Here is a 20,388-nt window from a genome sequence, read left to right on the forward strand (position 1 = left end):
GGACCTCCCACCAGCGTGTGCCAATCTGAAGGGGTATGTGGGAGACCGCAGAGCTGTCTTGCACAGGCAGCATAGTCCTGGAACACTTGGGGGGGGGCGGGGGCGGGGGTCCTACAGACCTCTTAGCTTCCACCTTCTCATGTCACTGGTGTGCCTTAGTGTGGAGAGCAAAAATGCAACCTGAGTTTTAGATTTCTGCTCATCAGAATGGTTTTTCCTGTTCACTTTTATTAGAACATGGGAAAAGTTTTCTTTGGAAACAGTACTGGCTCCAAGAAGTTAAATAAAAACTTTGTATGACTAAATCAGACCATAGAAGATCACTGGAACTGTGTTCATGCACAAAATAGTAACAGAAGCAAGTTTTGAATGGAAACTAGTATCACCCAGTGCTTATTGAGGGGACGGTAACTGTGTCCATCTGCCAGGTCTGTGACTGTGGGGGCCCACCCTGCATCTCACTGTGAAATGACATGTGTCTTCTCACCCACTCAGAGAGCTGGACTTGACCAGCAATAACATTGACAAGTTCATTGGTTAGGTTTGAGCATGACTACTTTCTGGAAGAAGTAGGGGAGATCCCAATTTTGGAATCCATTGTGGTGGTTCCCTGCCCAGAGCCCTTGGCTCTCTGACCTTCCTGTGTGGAATGCTGCGCAGGCTATGGTGTGGGCAGGCTGCAATCAAGAGCATCCCAGGGCCACCATGGACTCCAGGCCAGACCCAAGCCCAGTGGGGGAAGCAGAATGCTTCGTGCGCAAGGTGGGATGTTTCCACAGAAGGCTGTGCTCATGGGGAAGGAGTGGGGAGTACAACAGATCTGAGACCCCCTTCCCCAGATTTGTTTTATTTAGCAGGTTTGGGGACTTGCAGCTTATGATTTTACCCGGAGGTTTTGTTGTAGATTCTGTGGTGCTTACAAAGATTATGAGAGACTTTCCACACCAAGATCAGAGGATCTGGAGAGAGCCGTTGATCCCAGGAGCCTGAGATAAGTCTTTCTTGTCAGCAGCCTGGGTCTGGTGGCCGCCTCGTTGTGGGAAAAGCTATGAACCGGCCATCGTCAAATGACTACGTCTTATCATCCCAAAACTCCATAGTGAGCACAGTTTTGTTAAACGTTGGCCCTGTCTTCTTGGTGTTTGGATTCCAAGCCTCTTTGACTTGTGCTCGGAACAGAGGCCTCTGGAGAAAGTCGTGTATGTGCGGGCATGGGGTTGAGGACCTGACATCCATTCAGTTGTGCTTCTCATGGCCGTGTGTTAACATCTAGGCCTTGGTTTCTGGGCCAGGGACATGGAGGGACCCAAGGAGTGCCAGGGCTGTGATTTGGAGTTCAGGGATAGTGCCACATGGACAGTTTTATACCACAGTCCTGGCCACCACACCCCACAGAATTCTGTGGGAAGAACCATTTATGGTGTGTACAACACTGGAGGCTCCCCCTCCAGCCCCAACTGGCAGGAAACACAGGAGCTCATCTCCCATTGGCCTCTCACTTCCAGGAGAGGGAACCAGGGGTTCCCCCAAGCTACAAGCTGCCCGTGCCGCCTGCCTGTTGTTGGCCGGGTGGGCTGGGCATAGAAGGAGCTGGTCACCTGAAAGGTGCTTGGCGACCAGAGGAGACGGGTGTGCCACGGCCTCTGCCTCACAGTTTTCTTTCCAGAAGCAAGCTCACAGGCCTCAGGGAACTCTGAGTCAGTGCCTGCTGGCTGCACAAGGGAGCCACCAACCTGGAGGGGCTGATGGGCCCTGGCATCTCCTGCTGCAAGCTCGCCGGGGTTTCAGACATGCTGACGCAGGGGAGAATCGCAGGTACAAACATTTTCATCAGAACTCTTCCCAAACCTGCTTCCCCCTCCTGGAGGCTCTTTTAAAAAAACAGACCCCAGGCCCAGGTCCCAGCTCTGGGGATTCGATTTTGGGAAGCCTGGACCTTTTTGCTTTATTTTAAAGCTTCTCAAGTCTTTCCGATCAGCCAGTTTGGGAACTGCTAATGTAGGCCTTGGATTTTATTTTAGCCCTGGGCAGATAAAGGGCCAGTTTGGGAACTGCTAATGTAGGCCTTGGATTTTATTTTAGCCCTAGGCAGATAAAGGGCCAGTTTGGGATTGCGAGCACAGGTAAGGCAGGACAAGAGGGGTAAAGAGGATGTCACAGGACAGTGTTCCTGTTTCCTAGATGGGCCTGACTTGCATTTATGCCAGCTCACCACCCCTCTGTGCTCTGGGCCACTTTGGAATGTGCATTTTCCTCACAGAGCCACTAGGGTGCTCAGGCTGGAATCTAGACCACCCTGGCCTGCACGTCTGTCTGTTTTTGCATCCATCTTCCTGCAAGAGACCTTCTACTTTGAAGTCCTCCATTTGAGAATGTTCATGTATTCACGCTGTAGATAATCTGAGAGACTTAAAGACCTCCGTTCCACAATTGATTACAGTGTTTATTGGCAGTTCTGAGTTTTGATCTTTACTGTGAGCTACCCCTCAAGGGACACTGGTCTTCTACACGGAAATCTTGGAGAATACAATAAACAGGAAGCAGCACAGGGCTCCTTGGTGTGTTAGAACATACCAGAAATAGGAGGGCTGCTAATACTTTGTCTCCATGCCTTATGTTCTCTACTTTGAAGATTTCAGCATGAGGGATGATGGGTTCCTGCAAAATGGGGCTCAGGGTCAGTGGAGAAATCACACAGCAGAGTCTATATTATTTTGTGTGAAAAGGAAATTATTTTCTTCTAGGGACTTTTTACAGAGCCTTGACTTTTGCCCAGTGGAGCCAATATCTGGGTTAGCTGTGGAACATAGGAAAGGTGTGAAATAGTTACAGCTTTATAGAAGGCAACACAGCCAAAGTCGGTTCTGGTGTCAGTGGTGTCCCACACCCTCTAGCCTCAGGATCCAGGTCCCTTAGGTCTAAATATCCTGGTGACCAGGACTGGAGCTTCTAGTGCTGCAGGATCCCGATGGATCGGCTGGTGAACCAGATGATTGCATTGTGTCCTTTGTGACTCTAGAGCTGTGAAGTTGTTTTGTGTCCCTTGGAGGCTGATCCGTGAGGCCCAGTTCTGTCCCCTCAGATGTTTTGCTTGTAGTGTGAATGCTGTTTGTGGGGAAGGTCGTCATTTTGACGGTCTCAGGAGTGGAAAATTCAGAGAGACTGCTGTAGAGAATACCTGATCACTTGGGTTATTTCCCTGAAAAAATATAACTAAATAAACCAGAAATGTCTTATTCCCAAATTAGAGCTGGATTCCACACGGATTACCTAGTAGAGGGTTCTGAACTCTTTTGTCTAGTGGTGGGACCCCTGGGTTTGGCCCGTTCCTGACTTATGCCTACAGTACCCCTCCATTTTAGCGCAAAATAAGGCCACGTAAGTGTCCTATCCTCTGAGGAGCTTCTGTCTCTCCCGTCATATCCTGGAACACTTTAGAAACAGTTGATATGTAATGTGCGTATGTTGACAATAAAAGGATGGAAAAATATATACTATGCAAACATTAATCATTATCAAAAGAGAAGCAGGAATGGTTATATTAATATCAAAGTATACTTCAGAGGATGGAAAATTCCCAGGTACAAAGGGTCCTGTCCAGGAGAGCACATTACATTTAGTCGTCATGTGTCCTAAGACTGTGACAGTTCCTCAGACTTTCCTGTTTTTGGTGACCTGGACAGTTTTGAGCACTTGTCAGGTGTCCCTCAGTTGGGATTTAGCTGATCCTCATTTTTTGGAGACCATAGGCGCAAAGCGCCATTTTCTATCACCTAATATCCAGGGTGTGTATTGTCCATCTGCCTTACCAACGTGACCTCGGCCTTGACCAGCTGGCTCCAGAGTTCCTCCTTACGCCCTTCCCGTGCTGTCCTCCTTGGAAGGAGGTCTGAGTGCAGCCCACACTTAAGTGAGTGGAGTTAAGCTACCATTCCTTGACAGAGAGAGGCTACATAATTTATTTGGAATTCTTCTGGGGACATTTGTCTTTTCTCCCTCATTTATTTTACCCAACTGCCCATTCTCTTGTTCTCTTGCTTTTTTATTCTTTTTTTTTTTAAGTAACCTCTGTGCTGAATGTGGGACTTGAACTCATGACCCCGAGATCAAGAGTTGCATTCTCTGCCGATTGCGCCCGCCAGGCGTCCCCATTCCCTTGCTTTTTAAAGTTCATTTCACTACATCCATCGGTAAGCCTAAACAGTATTGTTCAGTTGGCTGATCGCAGGCCTTTCCAAAGATGGCACCATGTAGGATGTCCTTTGATTTTTTTTTTCCCTACTCAGGATGGTGTCTGGGAGTCCTCTAACTTGCTTCCGTGTCACTGCTGTACAGTACGGCTTTGTGTGACCACACACCCCCTTCCTCCCCTTGCTCGGGCTCTTTGTCTCTCTTCGCTGTCACAGCTGCGCTGCTGTGAGCCATTGCTGGGCAGGTCCCCGACACACACGTGCCAGTTTCTCTCTCACCTGTGACTCGGAGGGAGGATGCGTACGGCAGGCCATGTCGAGCTTCCTGGAAGACTCCAAGTCGTCTTTCGTAGCGGTCATTCTGTTTTCGTTTCTCCAGCCTTCCTAACACCTGTCTCAATCAACCTGTCTCCTTTTTATCCATCTGGAGTCAAAAGGCGTCTTACTTACTATGCTCTCAAATCGTGAACGCGGCAGAGCTTTTGGGGTGTGTAGTCACCATTTATGCTGCCCTTCTGTGCCAGGACCGTGTTCTTGGCCTGCTTTTTAATTGAGCTGTTGGTCTTTTTCTTCTGGAATTGAAGGGTTTTTATGTCTTCTGAATGCCAGCCCTTTGTCATTATGTATGGTGCTTACAATGGTTTCTTTTCAAGGTTATTTTATCAGATTTTAATCTGTGGAAATCGAGAATTCCTACTTGAGAATCCAGACGTTCTTTCAACGAGAATAGAGTCTTTTATTGTGCCAGCAAAGGATACCACTAGTTACAAACTTTAATGCTTTCACGTAAAAGGGAATCTTACATTCTTCTAGGTCTGCTGAAAGGACCACATCCACTTGGTGGTGTTTCAGTGTTCAACTGCCTGTTTGAAAATTGGGGGTCAAAAGGATAAATATGAAGCTTTCCAGTGCTGGAATTTTATCCACAGTACTTAGGGTATCTTCGCCAGGTGTGTCCTCTGGTCTCGGACTGTGCGTTCTCAGACGTGTTGTGGGCTTGCCTAAACTGGCATCTTTCTTTTTTTTTTTTTTTTTTTTGAGATTTTATTTATTTATTTGACAGAGGGAGACACAGCGAGAGAGGGAACACAAGCAGGGGGAGTGGGAGAGGGAGAAGCAGGCTTCCCGCCGAGCAGGGAGCCCGATGTGGGGCTCGATCCCAGGACCCCGGGATCATGACCTGAGCCGAAGGCAGATGCTTAACGACTGAGCCACCCAGGTGCCCCTGAACTGGCATCTTTCGTTATCTGTTGCTGTGCTAATCAGTTGCTAGAAAGAGTTGGAAGATTCACTCTTCATTATTGATCTGCATTTCATGAATATTTATGTCTATTCCATGTACTTTTTTTTTTTAAAGATTTTATTTATTTATTCATGAAAGAGAGAGAGAGGCAGAGGGAGAAGCAGGCTCCCAAGGAGCAGGGAGCCCGACGCGGAACTCGATCCCAGGACCCTGGGATCATGACCTGAGCTGAGGGCAGACGCTTAACCATCTGAGCCACCCAGGCACCCAATTCCATGTACTTTTATCCTTTTACTCAAAGTAGCTGAATAGTATAACATTTAAAATTTTAATTGGAATTCTTCTATGGCTTCCATCATGAGTCAAGAGCCCTTATTACATAGAATAACAATGGCTATCTCAGGGAGTGAGATTGTCTCAGATGAAGCATCTTAAATGTGACTCAAACTGCAAACCAGGACTTCAGTATAGGACACAGCAGCCTTTCAGTATCTCATACCCACAAGCGGATTCTTCTGGTGGAGGCCGTCCACAGCTACTGATAAAGAGCATCCATGGGCCATTCATCCATTCACTCCTTCAGATGCTTGCTGGGGACATGCAGTGGCTCACGCCCGCCTAAGTGCTCTGTTTACAAGGACACAAAGTCCTTGTGCTCAACAAATTATATTCAGTGGGAGAAAATAGACAATTAATCAATAAGACATGCATGAAGTACTCCTGGGACGTGCCAGGGAAATAAGAAAACAGCGTGAGGGGATGGAGGGAATGCAGCAGCTGTGTTAGATAAGGTGGGGCAGGCGGGGCTTGGCAGAGAGTTGGATTGAATCAGGGATGGGATAGGGGAGAGGGAGAGCAGGGCAAGGGAGGGGACGTTTGGACAGTCTGCAGACATCTGGGTAACGGCATTGCGGGCAAGAGCTCGCCTGGTTGTTCCGAGGAACAGCAAAGTGTGAGGGGCAGGAGGATACGAGCGTGGAGGAAAAGGGCCCAAGATCAAGTTATGTGAGGCCTTTGTAAAGGCTCTGGATTCTTTTATGACGTGATGGGAAGCTGCAGTAAGGTTTGGACAAAGGAGTGACACAAATCACTGTCCATTAGGGCAACAGAGTGGCGTTGCAGGGAGGGGTGGACCCAGAGAGACCAGTTAGGAGAAAGTCACAGGCAAGAGGGTCTGCTGGCTTGGAGCAGGGCAGTAGAGGGGGTCAGGACTGGTTGGATTGGAGACATTCAAAGGTGAGCCTGCAGGGGTCAGCTGAGTGGGGTGGGTGGTGCATGAGAAGAGGCTGTAGGATGGCTCTAAGAGCTTTGGCTTGATGAGCAACTGGATGAATGGTTGTCTTTTATGTCATTTACTCAGAAGGGAACACAGTGGGAGACATAGGAGGGTTTTGTTGTTGATTTGATTAGTTTTCTTTTGTTTCGGGTGGGGAGAATGAGTTGTCTTAAGGCGTGTGCAGTTTGAGGACCACGTTAGACATTCAGGTGGATGCATTCAGTAGGCACTTGGGTGGAAGAGTCTGGCATTGAGGGGCAAGAGCAGGGGTGAAGACTTACTTTTGGAAGCGACCTGCATCAAGATGGCGTTCAGAGCCAGGAGGATGGATGGAATCATCCAGACGGCAGGCAGATGGAGTAGGAGCACCCAGACAGCCTGGCTACTGCTGCATCTCTGTGTCCGAAACAAAGTAGGAGCCAGCAGGGAGACCGAGAGGGGGCAGTCAGGGAGGAAGAAAAGCAGGGCTGTGTGATCGCCCGGAAGCCAAGTGAGGGGTGCGTTCAAGAAAGGGCTGATGGACAGTGTCAGCTGTCAGCGTGCAGGTAAGATGATCCAGAAGGGAGGAGAGTACTCATGACACAGTGGAGGGGGGACTACTGACTAGAGGTGCAGGTTCCTCCAGGGGCAGAGGGGTGGGGTCCAGTGCGTAGAGGAGGACGGGCCTCCGGAGGCTGCCCAGATGCTCGCCCCAGGAACAAAAGGGACGAGCGGTGCGTTCACAGGCACAGGTAGGCATTTCCCTCTGACTGCTTCTGTTTCTCTCAATGAAGTATGAGGCAAGGTCATTCATCACCTGAGACTGCAGAAGGGGCGGGGGATGTTTGTGGAGGGAGAAGGAAGATCTGAAACAGATTCCTTACAGACCAAGGGAGGGAATTCACATAGGACCTGGAGCGAGCTGCTGGGCAGCACCCAGGGCTTGCTTGGGCCAGTGATCAGAAGTATGAAGTGGGACTGGTCAGCAGGTTGTGAGCACCTCTGTAGCACCTTCAGCTGCTGTGGGGCAGGGGTAGGGTAGGTGTGTCCAGAATTTTCTAAATGCCCCCTTGGGACCTGTCAGAACCCTGATTTATAGCAGCTGGGATTTCTTGAGGTGCTCTTGACATCTGTTACCAAGTTTTGGCTCACCTAAGTCAAGGGTAAAAATAATTACACTTGTGGTAGCATGAAGTACGTACGGCAGACTGTAGCTGGGATCAGGGAGGCCTGCTTAGTGCGGATGCGGGATGGGACCCAGCCAAGGCTGTAGGAGAAGTGGGCAGTGGGAGAAGGGGATGGGGTAGTCAGCAGGGCAGACACAGTGACAGGTACGTTAGGAATCCGGGAGAGGCATCTGCTAACCGCACTGCTTAACAGGAGGGAAGGCTAGTCAAAGCCAGACAGCAGCAGTCCCACAGAATGGCTTCTTTATTTTCTTCAGCAGTTCTGTGACCCACGAGCTGGGCTAGAGTCAGTAAAATGTGCACGAAGTGGGATGTAGGTACCGCTGGTTACTATGAAGTCAGACATCCTGAGTCTGGGACTGGAGCAGGAGATGTACAGGAGGAGCCTGGAGTATCTCATGATGCCAGAACATAAGGATGTACTCAAAACACACACACACACACACACACACATTCACAAACTCACAATGATGGTGGAATATCAAAGGAACACAGGAGCCAACTGAAAGAGTTCCCAACAGCCAAAGTTAGTTAGAACAATTTGAGCCACTAAATAAATAAGGAATTCGGGCTTGTGCCCAAAGCATAAAATATCTGAGTCTACACTGATAAAAATAAATGAATGGATTTTAAACCAGGGGAAGAGAGACCAGTCTCCTGTGTGGAATACCACGTTTGTAATAAACTTCAGTATCTTTATAAAAGCATTTGTAGTTGTATATGTGTAGTGAGTAAAAAACCAGAGTAGCCAGGATCCCTCCCATGTACTGGATACCTGACCTGGGCCAGGCTCTGTCCTCAGCATGATGGGTGAAGCTCCCCATCCCCTGGCCTAGGTACGGAAGGGCTTTCTGTAATTTTTCTTTCCCCATTAAATAGGAAAATTGAAAACATAGAATATTTGGGACTGTGGGTATAAACCTTGCATATCTGAAGAACTAAAATGATTTTGGCAGCTTAATTATATTTGAATGTTGAGACCTTGATACTGTAGTGTTTTTAAAATCACTGTGCTGCTTGTTTCACTCTTGTGTGTTTCAGAATTAGGCAGAGGAATGTGAATAATAAGGTGGTCAGAAAGAAGGTCAGTTATTGATTAGCGTAGCTGAATTCATTAGGAAACCGAGGAAGCTCATGACATTTACATTTTGATATGTTTATGAAATAGATATTGAAGTTATAACACTTACTTTTGTGGGGAAAAAATAGCAAGGCCTAATAAACCCCTAAAAATGGTGATCGATGGCTATGTGTCAACGGGAGCAGTGGGTATGCGTTGTCTGAAAATACTTCACGCTCCCTTGGTGTGGTAACGGAGGGTCAGATTTCGCCAAAGCCATCAATGTCCATTTTCATAGATGAGTGTTTTTCTTTTTTTCGTTATCAGCTTTATTGATGTATAATTGCAAATAAAATTATAAGATATTTAAAGTGTGCATCGTGGTGATTTACCGTATACATCGTGAAAGGCTTCTCTCCACCTAGATGTTAACTAAAAAACCCATCACATCATGTATTTATTTCTTCTTTTGGTGAGAACATTTAAGTTCTCTTAGCACATTTCAGTTATCCAGTACACTGTTACCAGCTGTAGTCACTGTGTTTTACAGGAGATGTCAGGCCTTATTCATCTTACAGTTAAAACGCTTTCGTCCTTTTTCCAAGCTCTCTCCATTTCTCCCGCTTTCCCATCCACCGGCAACCACTTCCCTGCTCTGCCTCTATGAGTTTGCTTTTTCTGGGGGGTATTTTTCCATTGCTCTCCTTTGTCTCATGACCCTGTTACTGTGATGTCTTCCGGGTCAGTGCAAGGTGGTGTTTGTTGGATCTAAGTCCAGTGCAGGTGTTTGGAATTCCATGTGTTTTTACAATTAATACTGTATAATGAAATTGGCTTATTACATTGACTGTGAGTCTCCAAAATGATGGTACTCAGGCCTTAACATTCACAACTTGCTTCTCAGTGTGACGAATGTCTAAGAGGCTCATGCAGAAACCAAGAACAGTTAGCAAAGGTTAGCAAAATGGATACTCTCGGGGCCTGAGTGGTAAATTATGTCTATAAATACTGTAAAAAATTGCACTTCCCAGATTCTACTGAAGCAACAGAACTCCCAATTCTGTTTCTTCTGGAAAATTTCTGAGGCACTAATGAGTCGTATTGACTTATTAGTCTGGTCTTTGGAATTCTGGTTGTGTCCAGGCATTTCACATAGTAAAATTAGCTGCTTGGTGATGAACTTCTGCAAACTCACATTTTAAGGTATTTTTCTTAATATGGTTCAGTTTGGGGGAGTGTCTGATCCTGGTAGTAAGGATAAATTAATAGTATTCACTTAAAAAGGAAAAAAAAAAGGATGGGGAGGGGGTACAGCAGAAAACCCGAGATGAATTATAAAGTATAAAACTTTCCTCTTCTGGAGAATTGCCATCCACTAACAAATCCTCTTTAGGATCCAGTAGAAAGAAGGTTCACTTAAGAAATTACATGTACCTCACACCCACTAGGATGGCTTCTATCAACAAAACGAAATAACACATGTCGGTGAGGATGTCGAGAAATTGAGACCCTTGGGCACTGCTGGTGGGGATGGAAAATGGTGCTAGCTTTATGGAAAACAGGATGGAGGCCCCTCAAAAAAACTAAAATAGAAGTACTATAAGATCCAATCCACTTTGGGGTACATACCCCAAAGAACTAAAAACAGAGTCTTGGAGAAATATTTGCCCATTCATGTTCACAGCAGTGTAATTCATAATAATCAAGAGGTGGAAGTGGTTGATACATACAATGGAATATTTTTCAGACTTAAAAAGGAAGGAAATTCTGACACTTGTTACAACATAGATGAACCTTGAGGACTTTATGCTGAGTGAAATAAGCCAGGCACAAAAGGGACAAACACTGTCTGATTCTACTTACACGAGTAGTCACCTCCATAGAGACAGAAAGTAGAATGGTGGTTGCTGGCGGGGAGGCGGGGGGGCTGGAATCAGTGTGTAACAGATGCCTGGTTTCAATTTTAGAAGACGAGAAAGTTCTGGAGATGGAGGTTGTACGACAGTGTAAACGTACTTAATGCCACTGAGCTGTACCCTTAAAATTAGTTAAAATGGTAAATTTTATGTTAAGTGTATTTTACCACAATTTTTAAAAAGAAGTCATGTGGCAGATTGTGTGCTTGAGCTTCTGCTAATACTGTAATCAGTCTTTAAAAAGTGGTCAGTACTGCTCTGGGTCATGAGGACAAGCCCCGTGGGCCGGGGAAAATGCTGGTGTGCCGCAGAGCCTGCAGCCCCAGGAATAGTGGCCTGGGAGCAGGAGCCCTGGGGCCTGCAGTGGGAAGGGAGCTTGCTTGCAGAGCTCCAGGGGTGGGAAAGAGTCCAGGAACACTAGGGGGGAGCAGCAGAAGAGGAGGAGAAGAAAAAGCCAGTGACCCCTTGTCTTGGGTATTGTTTTACTGGCAGGTGCTCTGGAATAAACCTCAACAAATACTTTAAATTTATGTTTTGAGGGGCACCTGGGTGGCTTGGTTGGTTGGGTGTCTGCCTTTGGCTCAGGTCATGATCCCAGAGTCTCGGGATTGAGCCCCACGTCCGGCTCAGCGGGGAGTCTGCTTCTCCCTTTGCCCCTCCCCCTTCTCATGCACTCTCTCTCTCTCAAATAAAATCTTTTAAAAAAAATTATGTTTTGGAAATAACTTGGCTACACCAACTTTCTATAAAATGTATTGTGATAAGTACCGTGGACACATGAAAATTCTCTCTAGGCTGAATGCAAGCTTTTATCATTCGTATTAGCCACCGTGGGAGCTGGGGTGTACCCAAGACCCATTGGGACCTCTTGGTAAAACTCCAAAATAGGATTGATGGCACTATGGCATCTCAATTTTATGACACTACCCTAGAGCATTTGGTCTTACTGTTATTTTAAATTCTCTCACACTTTTTAAATGACACTGTCATAATCTAGGGTAATGTATTTTTGAATCCCTGTAAAGGCTACATTGAAGTCTAGCAAGTTTTGTGATTTGGCATCGCATGATGTAGGGGGAGCAAGAATATCTACCATGTATCCAGCATGGACCAGGTAGAGGGTTCTTCCTGTGGATTGTTTCATTTTGTCCTCACAGAAGTCCCAACCCCGTGGACAAACACAGCCATGGAGGTCAGAGAAGTTAGGCAACTTCCCCCATTGTCACCTGCCTGGTTGGTGCTAAGACTGCATTTCAAACCCTGGCCTTCTCCAGCTGGAGAGGAATAATCACAAAGGAAACGTTTGCAAATTCAGAGACTGTACAGGCCACAGGCTCTATGATTCAATAAAATTAGCAACAAATCATAAAAAAGACCTTATCCAAAATAACCCACCTGGCTCTTAGAGTGCGTTGGAAGCCTCAGCCCTGTCCTGTTCTGCCATGCTTAGCAGGAGCAGCTGCAGGGAGGTGGCCATCGGGGTGACAGTAGTACCAGTGGGCCTGCTTCTGCACCAGGGGAGGAACTGAGCTCTTCAACTTTGTGTTTGGGAATCAAGAAACTTCCCTTGCATCTGGTTTCGTCTGCCTTTACCTCTCCTCCAGTGGGATATTAAAAAGCCAACAAGGCCTTCCCGGATCGCACCTGGAAGACTGGGAGCTCCTGTCTCTTTCTCCCTTAGGATTTTCACTTACCAATTTATCAAAAAGAAATTGAAATTTGGTTCTTATGTATCAGTATCTACCTCGCCCTTGGAATTTCTTTCTTTATCCATGCTGCAAAATTCTGCTACCTGCAAACACTCCCAGGCCATGGAGGATAATGGATATAAAGCTTAGGCTTCAAATCCCTGCCCAGGCCCTTCACAGCCTGTGGATTTGGATAGGTTATTTAATTATGCCCGGGGATGATCATTCATTGAATATATCCGTAGATAACTTCTATTTCAGAAGGTTGCTGTAAACATTTGATGAGCTAGTGCATACACAGCAGTGTCGTGCAGGGACAAGGTGGATGGCGTTGCTCACGCACGACCGTGCACGCCTCAACCACTCAGTTGGCAGCTTGCATTGGCACTTCTCCCCTTGTGTGGAATAAAGGTGCAGTGAGCCTCACGCTTTTACTTATTTTCTCTTTTACATGTGGTGTATTTGTGTGCCTTGGGGAAGTAGTAAGACCTTGACTCTTGTCATGGCTTAATTAACTTACTGAGAGTTGGAACAGCCACTGGATTCCATATTGTGTCCTACTTAAAATGGAAGTGTATTAGCTGTAATTAGTGATCCTGCTTGTAAAAAGCCACCAACTGGCCTTTCTGTTCCCCCACAGGATACCACAGGTTCCTGCCAACTCCTGTCAAACTAGCTGGCATCTGGCGAGTCTTTTATCTACAACACAACTTGAAACTTTAATAAGGAAGTTATAAGGTATTTCAGTTGCTTCTGGGACTGTTTCTTTGAGTATATCTCCTTAATGCAAATGTACTATTTTTAAAGATAGACACCAAGGGACAAAGACATTGTAATACAGGAGGGAGAACGGAGAAGGTGTTCCCTTTTTGGACCGACCTTAGCATAATTACTCACTGCATGGGTTTGCTGTTGGCTGCTGTAGCGACTCGTGACAAACTCGGTGGCTTAATGCAGCCCAAGCTTACCCTCTTCACATTTCTGGAGGTCAGAAATCCAATCCCTGGGCTCACAGGGCTAAAATCAGGGTTTCAGCGGGGCTGTGTTCCTTCTGGAGGCTCTGAGGGAGAATCTGCTCCTTGCTTTTTCCAGCTTCTAGAGCTGGCTTCTTACCTTGGCTCACAGTGCCTTCCTCTGTCTTCAAATGAAGCAGTGCAGCGTCTCCAACTTTCTGACTTCCGCCTCCTCCTGCTGATAAGGACTTTAGTGATTGCCTTGGGCCCACCAGGGCCATCCACAATAATCTCCCCTTCTCAAAATGAGCTGATGAGCACCCTTAATTACCCTCTGCCATGTAATCTAACACATTCGCAGGTTTGTAGATACTAGGTTCGGGATACCTTTGGGGGGCTCTCATTCTTTCTTACCTCATCTCTAAGGCTCTCATTCTTTCTTACCTCATCTGCTAAAAGCCTGTATTTGAGTGAATTTCCGTAATAATTGGTTGACTGTATTGAAGCCATGAAATATTAAAAAGGAAGAAAAATCCTTTAGACCCATAGTGAACTAGATTATATTATTTTACTAATTCAGACTGTGTGTTAAAAATCAAGGTAGGGAGGGCAATAATTTCTTTCATGTAGTCTTAATTTCTTTTCCTACATGATTACTCTCTACATTTGTTTGCCCATAGACACATATATTTTGATAGGTCTGTATTCCACGTGTGAACATACATATTTTTCTGAAATTCCAAGTTAATTTTCTAGGGGTAAAAAGCTACACCGTTTTGCTCTGTCTACTTATCTACCTATGTGTTTTGACTTAAGTTCAAGAAATTCTCTTCTGTCCATGTAAGGTTTATATTGCAAAGTGGGATTGGCAGTCTTCTAAAGCTCTATGACTCTGGTCTTTTCGGCAGTGGGCTAAATTGGTTTGTTGGTAGAAGGGTAAATGAGGCAGGTGTGTGTGTGTGTGTGTGTGTGTGTGTGTGTGTGTGTGTGTGTGTGTATTTCTTTAATTCCTTTTTTTTTAAGATTTATTTTTATTTAGAGAGAAAGAGAGTATAGGGGAGAGGGGCAGAGGGAGAGGGAGAGAGAGACTCTCAAGCGCACTCTGTGCTGAGGGTCTGAGATCATGACCTGAGCTGAAACCAAGAGGCAGACACTCAGTTGACTGAGCCATGTCCCAGGAGGCAGATGTATATTACCCTTGAATTATCAGTCCGCCCTATGCTTGAGTGTCCCATCACAGCCTCTGTCACACCGTGGGACCTCCCAGACAGTAAGTAGGCAGACAGGCAGTCTCAGGTGGCACTGATCAGGAAGTAAAGCGGTAAGCTGTCCACTAACTGACCTCGGAACAGGAGAGGCACGAACAGTGATACTGCCTTAGATGGGGGTCAGGGGTCGTGATTGTGGGGGTGCTCTTCATGCCTCAGGCTTGACTCACGAGAGCAGACACCTGGGTCCGGCTTGCTAAGCAGGGAACCCTAGTGCCTTGGAAGAATGCTGCATAGGAAGTGCTCAGGGAATCCTGACTGACTGAAGGAAGGAGGCACTAGAACATAGCCCTACCTTACCTTTGTAAAGTATGCTGTAGTGTACAGAGGGTTTTAATTATGACTGTAATTCTCATTCTTTTTTTTTTTTTTTTTTTGAAGCATAATCAACATACAGTGTTATGTTAGTTTCTGGGGTCCAACATAGTGATTCGACAATTCTGTACATGACTCAGTGCTCACCACGATAAGTGTAGTTACCATCTCTCACCATAAAACAGTATTAGAATGTTATCGACTATATTCCTATGCTGTACTTACCCGTGACTTGTTTATTTTATAACAGAAAGTTTGTACCAGTTAATTCCCTTGATCGATTTTGTCTCTTCCCCCACTGACTTCCCTTCTGGCAACCACCAGTTGTATTCAAGAGTCTGTTTGTTTGTTTGTTTGTTTTGTTTTCTAGATTTTATAGATTCCACATATGCATGAAATCATATGGTTTTTTTCCCTGCCTTATTTCACTTAGCATAATACCCTCTAGGCCCATCCATGTTGTTGCGGATGGCAAGATCTCATTCTTTTTTATGGCTGAGAAATACTCTATTGTATATAAATACATCTTCTGTATCCTCTGGCTCCTATTCTTTTTTTTTTTTTTAAAGATTTTATTTATTTATTTGACAGAAACACAACGAGAGAGGGAACACAAGCAGAGGGAGTGGGAGAAGGGGAAGCAGGCTTCCTGCTGAGCAGGGATCCCGATGCAGGGCTCGATCCCAGGACCCTGAGATCATGACCTGAGCCGAAGGCGGACACCCAACGACTTAGCGACCCAGGCGTCCCTCCTGTTCTTGAGTCCTTTCTGTGCTGGACAGTGTGCTTAGGGCATTTTTTCACAAGCTCCCAAGTGAGGTGCTCTTATTATCCCATGTTATACGAGAGGCAGCTGGGCTAACATGGCAGAGCGGGACTCTAATGCATGTCTGTATGACACCAGACCTCACCCTCTTAAACACTACATTTTCCTGCTTCTCCTGAGCATTAAGACTGTCTTGTGAGACCGGGCAAGTACTGTTACTCCCATTTTACAGAATAAGCTGAACTCTTCGGTGGACCTAAGCGTGGTTTAGCTAAGCTTAGAATCCCAGCCCCTTGACTCATGTCTTCTCTTTATCATTAGGACCGAGTGGCTCAGCTTGGTCCCGGAGACCTCCGTGGAAACACCTATGATCATTTTGGGGTGTTGGAGGAACCCGGGCTGTTATGAGTAGCATGTAACCCCACCATAACCCAGCAAGATGCAGTTAACAGGATTGTTTTTAGAAAGAAAATAGGGTCCTAGAATAGGGTCAATGTTATATTAGGAATTAGGGAAAACTTTTGAGCCAAGAAAGTTTTTATAGCTATTTTAGACCTTTTTTTTTAATCTTCTCCCACCTAAATCTTGAAAAAGTAGCTTCGTTTGCTAGGTTCTTTGAGGATTTCTTTTATCCAATATGACATGAGGTTCTTGCTAAGCTCTATTCTAGAGCGGCCGCATGGCATTTAAGATAGGATCTGGCTGTATAATATCAAATATGTGGCTTTTCTTTCTGTTGGTTAGACCTACATGATGACTTAATTAGCTGTAGTTAACAAAGGCAAAAATGAGGTTTCTTGAACTGCCTAAGCTGGAGTGATAAATGTGCATAATTCTTGGGATCTGACCTCTGTGATTCTTAGACTAAATCAGAATAGTGTCTCACTTAATATTCAGCAGTTAAAGTGTATTTTTTCAGACTTTCTTCTGTTAAGGCTTTTTGCTTTTAGAAAATTAAATCTAATTTTCTTATGGAATAATCTTGATTCAGCTGCATCTCTTTCTATTCCAATATATCCTACATGCTGAGGCAACTGACTCTTCACTGAAACTAACATGGCCTCCTGTTGGGCCCCTGAGCCAAAGGGTGAAATTTGAACTCTTGGCCAACCTGCAGTTCCCTCCAGACGGGCCTCCAGGTGGCTTTTCCAACCTGTGTTGGCAAAGAAAAGAAAGATGAAACCTCTGCTGGGATACAGGGCGATGTGTAGGGTGGGGGAAGGGTACTGAATTTCACATTGAAATGTCTTAAAAAAAAAAGAAAAACAAAACCAGAGGACATCCAAAGGAGCTCTCTTGCACTGTTGGTGGGAATGTAAGCCGGTGCAGCCACTGTGGAAAACAGTATCGATGTTCTGCAAAAAGTTAAAAATAGAACTACCATATGATTCAGCAATCACACTACTGGGTATTGAGCCAAAGAATACAGAAACACTAATACAGAGGGGTACATGCACCCCTAGGTTATTTACATTATTTACAATAGCCAACTTAAGGCAGCAGCCCAAGTGTCCCCTCGACTGATGAATGGATAAGGAAGATGTGGTATATACATACAATGGAATATTACTCAGCCATAAAGAGTGAACTCTTACTATTTGCAATAACATGGCTGGATCTAGAGAGTGTAATGCTAAGTGAAATAAGTCAGTCAGAGAAAGACAAATACCAAATGATTTCACAAAACAAGCAAAGGGGAATAAAGAGAGAGGCAAACCAAGAAACAGACTCTTAACAGAGACAGAGAACAAACTGATGGTTCCCAGAGGGGAGGTGGGCAGGAAGATGGGGGAAATAGGTGATGGGGATTAAGGGGTGCAGTTGTCATGAGCACTGGGTGTTGTATGGAAGTGTTGAATCACTGTATCATACACCTGAAACTAATATTACAGTGTCTGTTAACTGGAATTAAAAACTTTAAAAAAAAAATATCCAGAGGTACATTTTCTGTTTACTTTTTATTTTAAATGACTTTCTGGAGTCATTTATTCTTAATTCTTTTGCTTAGTAATGTGTTCCTACCCTCAGGTTCTTGCTCACACCCTTCTGGCCTGGAGAGCCCCCCTCTGCCTCCACTGCCCCCCCAATCCTTCCCATCTTCTAAGACTGAAATCAGCCTCCTTTCCCTTTTCTTCACATCCCAGTTTCCTGCCATGTACCTGGTTCAGCATCACCTCTTTCCATCGCCCCTGCTTTTACTCCCCTCTCGTCTTCTTTCCATTGGGACTGCTGTTGATTGGCTAACATTCAGAAGCACTGGAGTAAGGCGTTTATTGATTGGTGGACTCCATTGGGGTGAGATGGTTGTTGATTGGCTAGCGCTTTGAAGCACTGGGGCAAAGCACCTGTTGATTGGCTGACTTCCCTGGAATGAGGCAGTTATTGATTGGCTGGCCTCGTGAAGTTTTTATATTGCTGGGAAGTTGTCATAAGTCAGTTAGAATAGGTTTGAAATCCATTACTATCATATTCTAGGTGCAAGGGAACTTTTAATTTTCATCCTAGATTTCCTGGGTTGGAATAAGCCCATCAAAATGCAGATCACACATTAGACCCTCACCCAGCCACCTACCCCATAAGGGGGCACATGAGCACAGATCTGGGAGTCGACAGACCTGGGCTCAGATCCCAATTCTGTTATTCAGCACATCACTTAAATCTCTTGTGATCCTCAGTCTCCTAAAACATAACACCTCCCTGAAAGGTGGGTGTTCTGGAGATTAAATGAGTTGACCTGTGTCAGGTACTCATCACGGCCTCAAAATTCTCATGATCTTCCACAGGTCTAACAACCCAAGGAAAGCATCCTGCGGTGGCATTTTGTGACTCAGTTCCCTCTTACTTGGTTTTTCTCTTCTAAGGACTGTCAGAAACATGAACTGTAAAAACATGCTCAGACCTCACTCCTCAAGATTCTGATCTAATTGGTTTGTGGTAGAGCCCAGACACCATATGTGTTTAAGCTACCAGTGATGTCAGCATACACTGAAGCATACCCTGCCTGGCTAGCTCCTTACTTAACTGCTGTTCATGCAGTTAAATCATGCAGGAAAGTAATACATTGCTCTGATTGGCCTTACGTGATGGGCTGATCTTGTTAAAAACTCTCTTGAAAACTGGGTAATTAAGAAACTAGCCTGGTATTCAAATGGGATATTCTCTGAGCCCCAATCCTATTACTGCTCTCATTATTATTAAAAAAAAAAAAAAAAAGAAAGAAAGAAAAACTGCCTTTATGACTTTGAAAAGTTTAACCCTGACAGAAAGGTCAGAAGAGAGAGAGATACATAGTATGGACTGGAGATTTCCCAAAAAGTATATAACAAAATGGTCTACAGTTTGGAAATAAGCATTGTGTAAACTCTGTTCTCTTGGATGTTGCATACATTATGCATAAGGATTATTAAATATTTCCTCCTTCCTGAAAGGTTTGTTATCTCTAAATTTGGAAGTTAATTCAAGAAACAGGAGAACATGTATTATTTATAAGTCTCTTTAGCATCTAGTAGAAAGTGTCATGTTATTTAAAAATGGTATTCATGCTTCCATGGAGTCAGTGCACATTGGTTCCCTCTATAATCCTAAAGTCATCCCTAGAAAGTAATGAGAAATTGTCTCTGTCAGAGGGGAGGAGGGTTTTAATCAAGAGTCTTTCCATTATCCCTTCCTTCCAAGTTTTAAGGAAGCCTAGTCAGTTGAAGGACTGAATATCGAATTTTTCTGCTGGAAAAAATACTGGGCCATCTTGTACCTAAAAAATAAAGAGCTGCTGACATAGTTGATAACTATATTCATTTTAGTCATTCACCTATGCCTTTGCTATATATTACTTCCAGAACTGACTTAACTAGATGTATAATATACTATATTTATTTCTTGTTTTAATAAACTTTATATTTTGGAATGATCTTATATATGGTTCACTCTTGGTGTTGCGTATTTTATGGGTCTCGACAAAGGTATAATGATGTGTATCCACTATTAAAGTATCATACAGAGCAGTTTCACAACTTTAAAAATCTTATGCTCCACCTGCTCATCCCGCCCTCCCCTCCATCACCCCTGGCAACCACTGATTTTCTTACTGTCTCCATTGCTTTGCTTTTTCCAGAATGTCATAGAGTTGGCATTGTTAAAGAGAAAAATATTCATGACACTTTTTAAAGAAGGATAAGGCAGACTTTACTGAGAGGCATTACTACAAGGGAGTTGCATTTGGGCTCAATTCTAAATACAGGAAGGAAAAATAGGAGTTCATTATCAGGGAGTAAGGTAGGCCATAGATGAATGGATGGTTACTGAGAGGAAACATCAGGGGTAAAGGAGGGATTCTGACTAAACTGACCTGACAGGATTCTTCCTGAAGGCAGGCCAGGCAATGAGGCATCCCCTGGGTAAGAGTGGAGGATTCTGGCTCAACCAGCTTAGCAGGATTCTTGGTAAAATTGGGACACGAAGAGACAAACATGGAAGTATAGATGTTGAGGCTTAGTCTGGGAAGAGGATTCAGAGGAGTCTGACTAAAGTTTTATCAAGGAGAGGGTCTT

The 20,388-nt window shown here is 44.9% G+C and overlaps 1 protein-coding gene across 8 annotated transcripts in view; it reads left to right on the plus strand.

Annotated features, from left to right (window-relative positions):
- NCK2 (NCK adaptor protein 2) overlaps positions 1-20,388 on the plus strand; it is a 146,193-nt gene that overhangs the window by 84,717 nt on the left and 41,088 nt on the right. For 6 of the 8 annotated variants that reach the window (XM_028103777.2, XM_028103778.2, XM_088026607.1 and 3 more), the window contains one exon: positions 13,180-13,277. The exons of the other annotated variants lie outside the window; for them this stretch is intronic. The gene's annotated coding sequence lies outside the window, so the exon portion shown is untranslated. The remainder of the gene's footprint in view (positions 1-13,179; positions 13,278-20,388) is intronic. 8 annotated transcript variants of the gene reach the window in all.

This window comes from Eumetopias jubatus, unplaced genomic scaffold, assembly GCF_037043125.1.
Source record: "Eumetopias jubatus isolate StellerSeaLion01/CBP00866 unplaced genomic scaffold, mEumJub1_p1.0 scaffold_9, whole genome shotgun sequence".
Lineage (NCBI taxonomy): Eukaryota > Metazoa > Chordata > Mammalia > Carnivora > Otariidae > Eumetopias > Eumetopias jubatus.